At 32.7% G+C, this 13,010-nt stretch overlaps 1 long non-coding RNA gene across 1 annotated transcript; it reads right to left on the reverse strand.

Moving 5' to 3' along the window:
• Positions 1–2,614: 2,614 nt before the first annotated feature.
• On the reverse strand, positions 2,615–6,030 carry LOC106061449 (uncharacterized). The gene is made up of 4 exons (XR_008779500.1): positions 5,332–6,030; positions 4,908–5,196; positions 3,016–3,369; positions 2,615–2,892 (listed from the first exon to the last, which is right to left on the reverse strand). It is a non-coding gene; the product is annotated as an uncharacterized LOC106061449 (long non-coding RNA).
• Between the last annotated feature and the right edge of the window lie 6,980 nt (positions 6,031–13,010).

Consider the following 13,010-nt stretch of genomic DNA (forward strand, 5'->3'; position numbering starts at 1 on the left):
GTTGAAGAGATGGAGTGTTGAAGAGATGGAGTGTTGAGTAGATGGAGTGTTAAGTAGATGGAGTGTTGAGTAGATGGAGTATTGAGGAGATGGAGTGTTGAGTAGATGGAGTGTTGAGGAGATGGAGTGTTGAGGAGATGGAGTGTTGAGTAGATGGAGTGTTGAGTAGATGGAGTGTTGAGGAGATGGAGTGTTGAGGAGATGGAGTATTGAGGAGATGGAGTGTTGAGTAGATGGAGTGTTGAGTAGATGGAGTGTTGAGTAGATGGAGTGTTGAGTAGATGGAGTGTTGAGGAGATGGAGTGTTGAGGAGATGGAGTATTGAGGAGATTGATTGTTTAAGGGAAACTTGTTCTGTTCTAAAGTCACTGAAAGCCTTTACATTTATTTTGTTTAGTTTTGTAATTAATTTTTTCTCTTTTGTTAAAAAAAAAAATTTATAGAATTTTTTAAAGACTCATTTTACTTTGTTTGGGAATCAAAGATGAAATTTATTAGCTGGGAACATAAGCTAATTGATTCATAACTATTTGCTCAACCTTTATTCTACAACTAAAGCAAGGTAATTATGTATTGTTAGGGACAGGGTTTGTCTCAATGCTGTCTGGAATATCAAAAGAATATTAGTATTATGTTAGCATGGCGGGGCCCAAGGTCATGTCTAGCCTGGGCTAACAAGAAGTTACAGTTGTCAGAAGGTCAACTGGGTGGGTTGTATCTGTGCACCTCAGTCTGTGACCAAGGGGCTTGATAAAAGAAATCAAGAAAGAGAAGAAGTAACAAAATGATACTTTAATTCAAATGAGCAAAGCAGCAGTTACAAAGCAGATAAAAATACAATAACATAAGGACAAGATCTAGTACATAAACATTAGAAGTGGCCATCATTTTAAAACAAACTTTATAAAACAAACTGCCAATTATTTTGACAGTTGTTCCAATTAGAAAAATAATGTACCATATATAACTAACATATAAAGTAGATTTATATGAAGTAAAATAAGAAAAACAAAAATAATTCCCAAACTTTCAGGCAGTTCCAAGTACAGAATAATTAAAACTGACAAACAGACCACAGGTCAACAGTAAAGGAAACAGCATTGCCCTAACCCACATAATAACAGGCGGAAGTATAAGCATACAGCTTAGCAGTAGCCTACAAAAGTAGTAAAAATAACAATACATAATAGCTCTGGGAGCGCCAGTTCACAATTATAAAAAAATGTTGGCATGCCCTGATAGTACATATTAATATAGTAAATACTAAATAGTACATATTAATATAGTCAATACTAAATAGTACATATTAATATAGTCAATACTAAATAGTACATATTAATATAGTCAATACTAAATAGTAAATATTAATATAGTCAATACTAAATAGTAAATATTAATATAGTCATTACTAAATAGTACATATTAATATAGTCAATACTAAATAGTAAATATTAATAAAGTCATTACTAAATAGTACATATTAATATAGTCAATACTAAATAGTACATATTAATATAGTCATTACTAAATAGTACATATTAATATAGTCAATACTAAATAGTACATATTAATATAGTCAATACTAAATAGTACATGTTAATATAGTCAATACTAAATAGTACATGTTAATATAGTCAATACTAAATAGTACATATTAATATAGTCAATACTAAATAGTAAATATTAATATAGTCAATACTAAATAGTACATATTAATATAGTCAATACTAAATAGTAAATATTAATATAGTCATTACTAAATAGTACATATTAATATAGTCAATACTAAATAGTACATATTAATATAGTCAATACTAAATAGTACATATTAATATAGTCAATACTAAATAGTACATATTAATATAGTCAATACTAAATAGTAAATATTAATAGATCTTTATGTAAGGAAAATTTCTCATCTATGATTTCTGACTAAAACTCAAAACTGCATTCACAGCAACACAAGCAAAACATTCATATTAATAACAGCGTAGAAAATGTTAAGTTTTATTTTAAATATAATAATATAATATAACATATTATAGTTGATCTAAATAATGTGAAGTCACTATTTACACTATAAAATGCATAGAACAAATTGTGCATTGATGTGAGACTAATGATCATTTATATTATAGCACACCAAAGCAGGGGAGATAATAAATTGAAATAAAAGCATAATGTAGCAAGGCTTTGGTGTTGTGACTCCAATAATAATAATGATTTTATACCACAGCCCCTCCCTCCTCCAAAAACATTTAACTGAAGCAATAAGAAGATTGAGGGAACAAAAGGAATATTAAAAAAAAAAGAACAATAACTGGACTGATTGTCAATATATACCTCAATATATAACAAGATACAAGTCTATTATGGTGATTCCAACTAATTAGTTCTTATAAGGCACATCACCTGACTAGTTGTACCTGTATTAGAAATGATTGTTCTATTCAGTGTATCTGTTAGGTTTTCTGACTTCACGACCACTTCTGGTAATGTAACCATGTTGTGAGGTTGGGTTACAGGGTTCAGGATGTATAACTCTGGGTGTAGGAGAAGTATGCGCTGCCACTCTAGTAGGTGAGCAGGGGTACTCGAGATGAGGCTGGGAGGATTCTTCATTGTTTCCTACTGGGTCCTGTATTGTAGCTTGGTCACTAAGATTGTCTTGAGAAGTTCTGGTTTTGAAGCAGCATTAGGGAAATGTTAATTTCTTTCAGACGCAGTAGGAATGTAAAAACATCAATGCCAATTAGCAAACAAAAGATAATGACAAGGTTCCCTTAGGGCACATGGAAGGCTCTAAATGATGGTAGAAAAGGAAAATCTCTAATATATCCGGTGTGTCTGTGTCTTGGCCTCTAGGAATTGTTTTACTTCTCAAGATGTTCACTGTAAAAAGAACAAAAATTGATCAAAACATTTTCATAGTCAGTGAAACACAAAACTTGGCAAAGCTTTACTTAAGGGTTTAGTATAAAGAAAATATAAAGATATATACACAGCATCGCTTACCATTTTATTCCCTACATCTCTTTATCAATATTTTGGTTTACATTTCATCATCACGCTGGTCTACATCTTCATCACGCTGGTCTACATCTTCATCACGCTGGTCTGCATCTTCATCACGCTGGTCTGCATCTTCATCATGCTGGTCTGCATCTTCATCATGTCGGTCTACATCTTCATGTTGGTCTACATCTTCATGTTGGTCTACATCTTCATCATGTTGGTCTACATCTTCATGTTGGTCTACATCTTCATGTTGGTCTACATCTTCATGTTGGTCTACATCTTCATCATGTTGGTCTACATCTTCATGTTGGTCTACATCTTCATGTTGGTCTACATCTTCATCATGTTGGTCTAAATAAGAATAAGAAAATAAATAAGAAAAGCTTTTGCCTTGAAAAGAAAAAATTCTTCTATTGCTTTTCTTTTCATGTTAAATAAAACTATTATGATGATGCAGCTTTCACTTTATGTTTTAACTTAGTATTTTATGAATAAACTTTAAAGAAAAAAAATACACCCAAGACGTCTACAGCAGCAAAGAATAACTACCCAAATTAAGCGAAAAAAAAAATTGTAAGGTTTATTAAGCCATTAAACTCTAAGGAACTTGTAGATATTCAATTATGCCAGAAAACTTTAAAATAACTAGCTATTTAGTGTATCTGGTGTACAGAATACAGAGAGCTTTAATATTTAGAGTGAAAATTCTGCTATAAAGTTTGTGCACTTCTAGTAAAATGAAATCCTCCAAACTTTCTAAGCTCTTTTGCTTGTAGTCCAAACTCATTGGTTTTGTTGAGTTGGCAACAGCAATCTTTCCAGAGAGCAGCAGAGACTGTTTAGATTGTTTCAAAATCTCTCAACACATATTCTTTTTACAACACCTCTATTCATGGAACCTGGATCGAGGAACCCAGACAGCTGATCCCAAAAAATGACAAACGATTTTCCTATAAATTTTAACACTTGATATATATTGCTGAGAAAAGAATTACTAGCTCGTTGGCCACATGGGGAAAACTGTAAATTTAAATTTAGCTAGAGATCTGTATCTAGGATTCTAGATATAACATTGATTTTGAAATAATCGTGTATAGGAATTTCTAATGTAAGGCATTATTGATTCAAGAGTCTAATAAATTAATTTTCAGGAAAATTTATAACATAATCTTTTAATTGATTACTCTAAAATTAAAGCTCAATGGAACATACTACAAAGTGTATTAGATCTATACATTCACTTGACCAGGATTCTTTCTCTAGGAGAAGGAGGGAGGGGCAGGTTCAGAAAATATTCCATTATTGTTTTAATCCAGCATCCATTCATATTGAGAGAAAAAAATTAATTGGTCAATAAGCTGCATAAAGGATTATTGTCTTTTCAAAAAAGTCTTTTTAATGTTCTTCTTGATATTTTTTTTTTAATTTGATTTCAGTTTCTTTATATGGCCCCAGCCAGTCTCCATATTGTTTGCTCTTCTTTTTCTATCCTAAAGTATTGTATTTCTTTAAGAATGTATTTAAAAAATAATGAAAATGTAAGCAATGAGCAGATTACCAAGTTTAAAATGCCCACCAGATAAAATTAAAACAAATGGAAATTCAGTTTCATTACCATTATCCTCAGGATTACTATTTATAGCAATGACAATACAGATGCTATGAGGAACAACATTCACACACACAACACACAGTCATACACAACCAGTGCTTAATAAACTAAGCTTCTTTGTGATGTGACAAATGATCATAAAACACCTGACAGAAAGTGGAGTAAAAGCATTATAAACACTTTCTGTTCTAGCCTTACTGGTGTAACTGGTTTAGATGCTGCAGATTGTCTTCAAGAATGCATAAATGAGATCAGATAATGTTTCAACATTACTTACATGTACACTGCACTTGCTTGATATTCTTGTCAAATGTATGACATGTTTTGAATGTTCCTTGAGAGCTGAAGAGAATCTACTTCCTTGACCAAATGTCCACCAGAATAAATGTCATCAGGCAAGATATGAGCATCAGGACAACAGTCCAGCACACATACATGACCAGGCAGCCATCTTATGAGTAGACAAAGTCTTAGTGTAGTGACCTCTCTCGCTTGAATTTGTTCTTGTAAATTGTTGCACAAAATAATTGAGAACTGAAATGACTTCAGGAAAAAATGATGAAAATCTAGGAGAAAAAAATTGAAAAGTTCAGTAAAAGTTACAATTATAATACACATTTTGTTAATGTTTTATTTTATGTCAGTTCTCTGCAATTATATAGAATTTGACGAGTTGAGCATGAATTAAGATAATAACTCACCTCTCCCATTTCAAGTTAGTTGTTAGTAACAAAAGGTTAGTAGCAACAAAATGATGTAGAAATAGACATGGCTGTATTTAATTTAGTCATGTTGTTGACTGTCGTTGACTTGTAACACCAAACTGCTGGTAGACAAACTGTTGAAGGCATAATATATCTGAGCTAATAAACCTTCGCAATAACTTGAACAACTTCCTTGTCAACAAAACTAAATAGAACATTTATAATACTTGTGATCACATGAAATAACTGTAGTAGACTTAAGTAATAAAATGTCTTACAATCTAACTCACTACAATAACACAACCTTTCAGTCTTACATTCTGGAGTCGTCTCCCCTAACTAAGACCAAGTGACGACAATGCCACTTTTGCATCATTCACATCTAATCGCTAACCTCTTCCCACAGTCACCATAGAAACACACACACACTCCATAACACTTCTGCTTGTCCAACATTCTTTCACTGAATCAAGCCCCAAGCATCCTACTTGTCCATATGTTAGACTTTGCAATCACCATGAATCTAATCAGTACTAGTTACATTTAGCAGACACTTTGGCAGATATTGGAAATAATAGGTGCAAATATTATGACTAATCAAACTTTTAAAAACTCTAAACTTAGTTTCTTATTTCTGTACCTTGATATCTGTCAACAAAAACAACTGATACATTTGAACCTCAGGAAGAACAAAAAGAATCTGAAATATAAAGTTGTGCAACAAAAACTTGATGAAGTTCAAGGTAACAAAAACTTAATATATAGATATAAATTGCAGATATAGGCGAGAACCTAAAAAATTGGATTTTAATTTTGTAGCTTGTTATCAGTAAAAAAAAAAAAAAAAAATTAAACTTCAGTAAAAAGAAGTGTGATTAAACATTTCAAATATATAAATTCATATGTTGCTAATGAAACTGAAAAATCCTAAGTGTTTCTGGGAGTAATAAACAAGACTATACATTTGTAAAACACTGTGGATTATATATTATAAAGAATAATGGTAATCATATATATTTAATTATAACGGTAATCAAAACTAACATATATATATATAAATAGATATAAATATATAAGAAGAGAAAGAGAGTTAAATGAATACTTGAGGTGCCCCAAAAGCCAATAATACTTGAGGTGCCACAATAGTTAGAAGGACAAGCAGTTGTTAGGACACTTGTGGTACCCCAACAACTGATAGGACACACTTGAGGTGAACAACAGTTGGTATGATGGATGAGGTGCCCAACAATTGATAGGACACTTAGAGTGCCCCAACAATAAGACCTTTGAGGTGCACAACAGTTGTTAGGATGAATGAGATGCCCCAACAAATGAAAGGATACTTAAGGTATCCCAACAGTTAATAGGAGACTTGCGGTGCCCAAACAGTTGTTAAGATACTTGTGGTTGCCAAACATTTGGTAGGAAAGAAGAGGTGCCTTACCAATTATTAGGACACTTGAGGTGCCCTACCAAACAATGAGACACATGAGGTGCCCTACAAATCAATAGGACACTAGAGGTGCAATACCGATTGATAGGATACTTAAGATGCCCTACCAATTGATAGAATATTGAGGTGCCCCAACATCTGATTGGACAGACTTGAGGTGAACTACAGTTGGTATGATGAATGAGGTGCCCAAACAATTAATAGAACACTTGGAGTGCCCAAACAATTGATAGAACACTTGGAGTGCCCAAACAATTGATAGAACACTTGGAGTGCCCAAACAATTGATAAAACACTTGAAGTGCCCCAAAAATAAGATTACTGAGGTGCCCAACAGATGTTAAGATGAATGAGATGCCCCAACAATTGATAGGACACTTGAAGTGCTCCAACAATTGATACGATACCAAAGGTGCCTCAACAGTTAAAAGAACATTTGAGGTGCCCAAACAGTTGTTAGGACAATTGTGGTGCCCAAATAGCTGATAGGACACACTTGAGGTGCCAAACAGTTGGTATGAGGGATGAGATAACCCAACAATTGATGACCATAGAGGTGCCCAACAGTTGGTAGGTATTGATATTTTGGGTTTTTGGCACATCAGCTCAATTCCCCCTTTATAGCTTAAGAGCTAAATTTTAAATTAAAATTTGTAATTTTAAATTTTGACAACGGTGGGCAGTAAATTTGTGTCAATATATATTGTGCATCCTATCAAGTAAAAGTCGGTTATTTTGTGCAGTATAAGATTATATATTATATTTAAGGTGGACATTGATTGTAAATTTTGACACAGGCGGAGAGCAAATTTGTGCCAATATATATTATATATCTCATCAATTAGTAGGAATTGTGTGTAGTACAAGAATATATTATATTGAAGTTGGACAGTGATTGTAAATTATGTTAGTAAATTTGTGCCAATATATTTTATATATCTCATCAAGTAATAGTAATTTTGTGCAGTACAAGAATATATATATATTACACTGAGGTTGAACCGTGATTGTAAATTTTGACACAGGCGGACAGTAAATTTGTGCCAATATATATTATATATCTCATCAATTAGTAGGAATTGTGTGTAGTACAAGAATATATTATATTGAAGTTGGACAGTGATTGTAAATTATAACACAGCCGGACAGTAAATTTGTGCCAATATATATTTTATATATATCTCATCAAGTAATTGTCAGTAATTTTGTGCAGTACAAGAATATATATTATATTGAAATTGGATAAACATTGTAAAATTATGATACAGGCGGAGAGCAAATTTGTGCCAATATATATTATACATCTCATCAAGTAAAAAGTCAGTCATTTTTGTGCAGTAAAAGTATGTATATTATATCAAAGTTGGATAGTGAAAATATTATTAAGTGCTCTTTAAAAAGATGAACAATATCAGCGATAAAAGTATTGAAAGATATTCATTAGTACTGAAATATATTACTGATTATTTGGATTTTTATTTTTAATTCTTTGTTCTATATTTAGAAGGCATGCGAGTTTTGTTCTTGATGAAATCACTGATATTGTGCCCTTGTTAGATTTTTTGTTCTCAATGTGTTGGATGATCAGAGGTATCTCTAGGAGATTTAAGATTATAGAGGTCCCAAATTTAACACTTGTAGATTTATGTGTTCAGACTGTATTGTTTTGTTTTATGTTTTAATTGCTGTATTATTGTTCACAATTTGTTGGGGTCTTAAGTCATTGGTATTTGATATTCCCAATCCCTTGTAGCTCTCCTCCAATAATTTCTTGGTTTGTCTATTTCAGACTGTTCTTGTTTTGTATTTATATATTAACCAAATCTTGCTTCTGGAAAAGGATGGGTTTTAGGGTAAGAGAGTGTGGTCAACATGTTGCTTGAATGCTCCTCACTTTTATCAACATTTTCATCACAAGGACACTTAGTAATCATCCTATCATCATTTATTTAATTGTAATATTTTGGTATATAAAACTATTTACATATTTTTTTTCTGTCACAGAACAATTAAATATAGTAAAACAATACATTAATTGATAATTGCATTGTTGACAATTGAGCGTGTTGTGTTAATCACAACAGTATTTGCTTGATAATATTGTCAGTGATTGTAAACCATAAAAGATATTAGATACCATAATTATCTATTAAAGAGTAAAGAATGATGTATTGATACATTTGATATGTATCTATTAATAGATACATGGCTGGATATATTACCACTAATGAAAGTTGCTGATCAATTGGGTCTTAAAGACCCAAACCATCTTTGGATGACTGCCTGGTCATGCGGTTTGTGCGCTTTACTGTCGTTCAGATTTATCGATGGTCCAGGGTTCAAACCCTGCCCGCTCCCATCCCCCATCGTCCTGCTGGAGTTTTGGACTAGGAAGTAATTATCTTCAACTCTGAAGGAACATCCGAAACATGTAAAAACATTTTACAAACAACAACATTTTACAAACATTTTCAAGATGAAGAAAAGAAAGATTTTATTTTGAAATAAATGGAAAGGAAAGAAAATAGAGTTGGCAAGAGCACGAAGAGAAGAAAGAAATGCAACTAGAAATGCTGAAAGAAATTAAAAGGAAGCAAAACCATACAAAGTATTAGAAGTTCAAATCAAAAGAAACTGACAAATAAAAGCTGCAAGTCAAAAGAAGGGTGACAAAACAGAAACTACCAAGAGTGAACATAAAGATAATATTTATAGGCAAAAAAATGAGGGAACCTCAAAGAAACTAATGACATACATAGTTATTTTCAGACTATCTGTAAAACTTGCAATTACTTGTTCTAATATATTCATCTGTAAACTAAGTGGCAAGAGTGTTATTAACTCATTAATAGAAGAACAAAGAAAGAAATGCATCCTGTTAAAAGCAATATTATTGGAATCTATATCACCAAAGAGAAATTTATTATCAACATCAAAGACAAAAATCTAATTCTCCAAGAATTATAATGTACTAATAAATAGATTAGGAATTGGAAATAGGTAACAATACAATAATGTTAATACAAGTTCATGCTACAGCATTCGATATTGAAGAAAAACTGGAATTTTTTGTCAGCATATGTTAATGGTGTACTTGTGAAATATACCACAGTCATAAATGATAAATATGTTGAAACAAGAAAATATGACTGGTCAAACTCTGAAAATTAGGCTGGCTAAACAACAAGAAATTACATATCAAATAGCATTTATTGATGATCGCCCATTGATAAAAGCAAGAATCACAGCTTTGGTGATGAAAAATGTAGTTTGTCCCATGATTATTGGAAATATTCTGTTATGCACATCATCTTTCAGCTCACAAAAAAAAAAAGACTGCTTTTGGCATACGTTCTTCCCCCATATGGGATAAGTGCCCTGCACAGCATAAATGTTGGACCAAAAAAAGTCCCATATACATAGACATAGAAGAGAGCACCAGGCTGCATGCTGCTTCAGATAGAGACAGCTGGAGGTCACTTACAAATGTCACAGGATACACATTTGAAAAGAAAATCCACTGCCAAGACTGATGTAGAAGGCAAAAAGAAAATCTAAATTGACCACCGGCAGACAATGGTAATGCCTGCAATGTGGCAAAATATGTAGACCACAGCTGGGGCTGCATATCCATGGGAAATACTGCATTCCTCAATCTTTGGACTTGCAGACAAGTGATATTATTATTGGAAATATTCCAGGCATTCCATTCAATAGTTAATGAGCAATGAGAGAATGTTTAAATTGTGACTATGGTGACAACTAAAAGCCAAGATAAAGACATGAAGGAAGAAGCCAGAAAAACATATCAACTGAAACAATGATTACTACTGAAGTGATGATAGAACTACTCCTGGCTACCCTCTATTTGAGTTGATGTTTGGATGCAATCCAAAGAGTCCTTAATACAATATTTAAAGAAAAGTTAATTGGAGCTGATATGTTGTCAAAGAATGAATTTAATTTGTAAATAAAGTAAGAGAAAACAGTTATTATACTTCTTAAGTAGCTACAGCTAATTCAGATCAACAATTAAGATGACAAAGGAACATAAAAAATTCACACAGCTACTTGAGAAGACTGAAATAATATGAAGTTTTTGTTTGGTTGTATAACTGGAAAAATGAAAAGATCTGGAATGGAACTTTATAATTTTTAGAAAAATAGACAAAGTCAATATTCAAGTGGAAAAAAATGTTCATGTGTATTTGTTGAGAATATACAATGAATGGCACTATATTGACACTGGTTATCAATGATTTAAATAATAATTATAAGGCTTGTCTTCGAGTCCAAAGATTAGTATGATTTGGATAACAATGATAAAAGCATTTGTGTTTATATACGCCTTGAAGATATTGATACATCTGACAAATATAAACATCATTTAAAGCAGGTATTATATGAATTAAAAGATTAAAAGACACATGATATTGGACATAGAGATAGAGCATAAAATTCAACTGATAGAACAAGTTTATGTCGCATATAAAAAATATCCAGTCTTCGCTTTTAAAATTCCTCCGTTAATCATTCGTATGAACAAGACGATAGATAAAGAGTCCATTCTTCGCTTTTGAAAAGGCCTAAGCTAAACATAGTAATGTCATCAATTAAATCTGTTTTCTCCGCAACTATTTAGTTGGTCTGCAAGTGCAAATGTTGATTAGTGTGCGTTGCATCACGAGCGGCGATATTTCCTTAGATGGACACGTTCATATGTTCCTTGAGTGTGACTTAATTATTGTTACAAACGTTCAATCCGAATATAAATGAAGACGTCTAACACAGTTATACATCCGTATGAATTTCTTTTTTAAGCACTCAAAGAATGATTTCACTAGGAATTGCAAATACATTTTAATCACCACATTAAGTGCAGAGGTCAAAGACCTGCTAATTATCACACATTTGTACACAAATGTTTGTAGATATCCTCATTACAATTCAATAAAGTTGTTACAAAACCTCACTGGTAACATCACTTCACAGTGTCTCAATGGATAAGAGATGAGCGTGATACAAACGACAATCCCAACTGTTCCTGCACAATCATCATATATCTGATGGCTTATATTTTCATCCTTTTTTTAAACTCTTGTTTTGCAAACGTGCATCAGTTGAATAGTTGGAGCCCAATAAAAAGTTTCAGGCTTGCTTTTATCACTGACTCCTGTTTTGAGCTTGTTGACCTACAGCTTCATTTTGATGAACTGACTGCAACGTATTTGTTTTTCGATGGCGTCGTGTTCAAGCTATTGAAGGTGGTCTACAAGCATCCGGTTTGAGGGCTGAATCAGCCTCACAAACTTCGCACTCAACTAATGTTGAGTGGGTTGAATCAGCGTCAAAGCTTGCACTCAACTAATTATGTCCCAACTATTATTCAACTGAACTAGCCGGTTATTTTACAAACTCATTCTTCTATGATTTTTTTTTAATGCCTCTTAACATTCCAAGTTATGATGATGCTTTGTCCAAGACATTGTAGCACGTGAAAAAAAAGCAAAACAAGAAAAAGGATGTGCACTGTTGGGTTGTCTACAAATGCACAGACATAACCAACAATTTCGTCTTGGATCAACAATTCAAATGATGACTATATTACTACGTCTAGTCCTCAGCTAAAAATCCTCAATTTTTCAAAAATTAATACAATATCCTTTCCTATAAGTACGAAGATGGTCATGGAGACCAATCTTCTTTGAAACAAAAATCCTCAACTACATCCTTTAAACATGAAGATGGCTAAAGAGCCCAGTCTTCACTTTTAAAATTCCTCCATTAATCATTCCTATGAACACGAAGATGGCTAAGGAGTCCAGTCTTCGCTTTTAAAAATCCTCCGTTAATCATTCCTATAAACACGAAGATGGCTAAAGAGTCCAGTCTTCGCTTTTAAAAATCCTCCGTTGATCATTCCTATAAACACGAAGATGGCTAAAGAGTCCAGTCTTCGCTTTTGAAAAGACCTAAGCTAAACATAGTAATGTCATCAATTAAATGTGTTTTCTCCGCAACTATTTAGTTGGTCTGCAAGTGCAAATTTTGATTAGTGTGCGTTGCATCACGAGCGGCGATATTTCCTTAGATGGACACGTTCATTTGTTCCTTGAGTGTGACTTAATTATTGTTACAAACGTTCAATCCGAATATAAATGAAGACGTCTAACACAGTCATACATCCGTATGAATTTCTTTTTTAAGCACTCAAAGAATGGAG

Source organism: Biomphalaria glabrata, chromosome 8, assembly GCF_947242115.1.
Source record: "Biomphalaria glabrata chromosome 8, xgBioGlab47.1, whole genome shotgun sequence".
NCBI classification, from domain to species: Eukaryota; Metazoa; Mollusca; class Gastropoda; family Planorbidae; genus Biomphalaria; species Biomphalaria glabrata.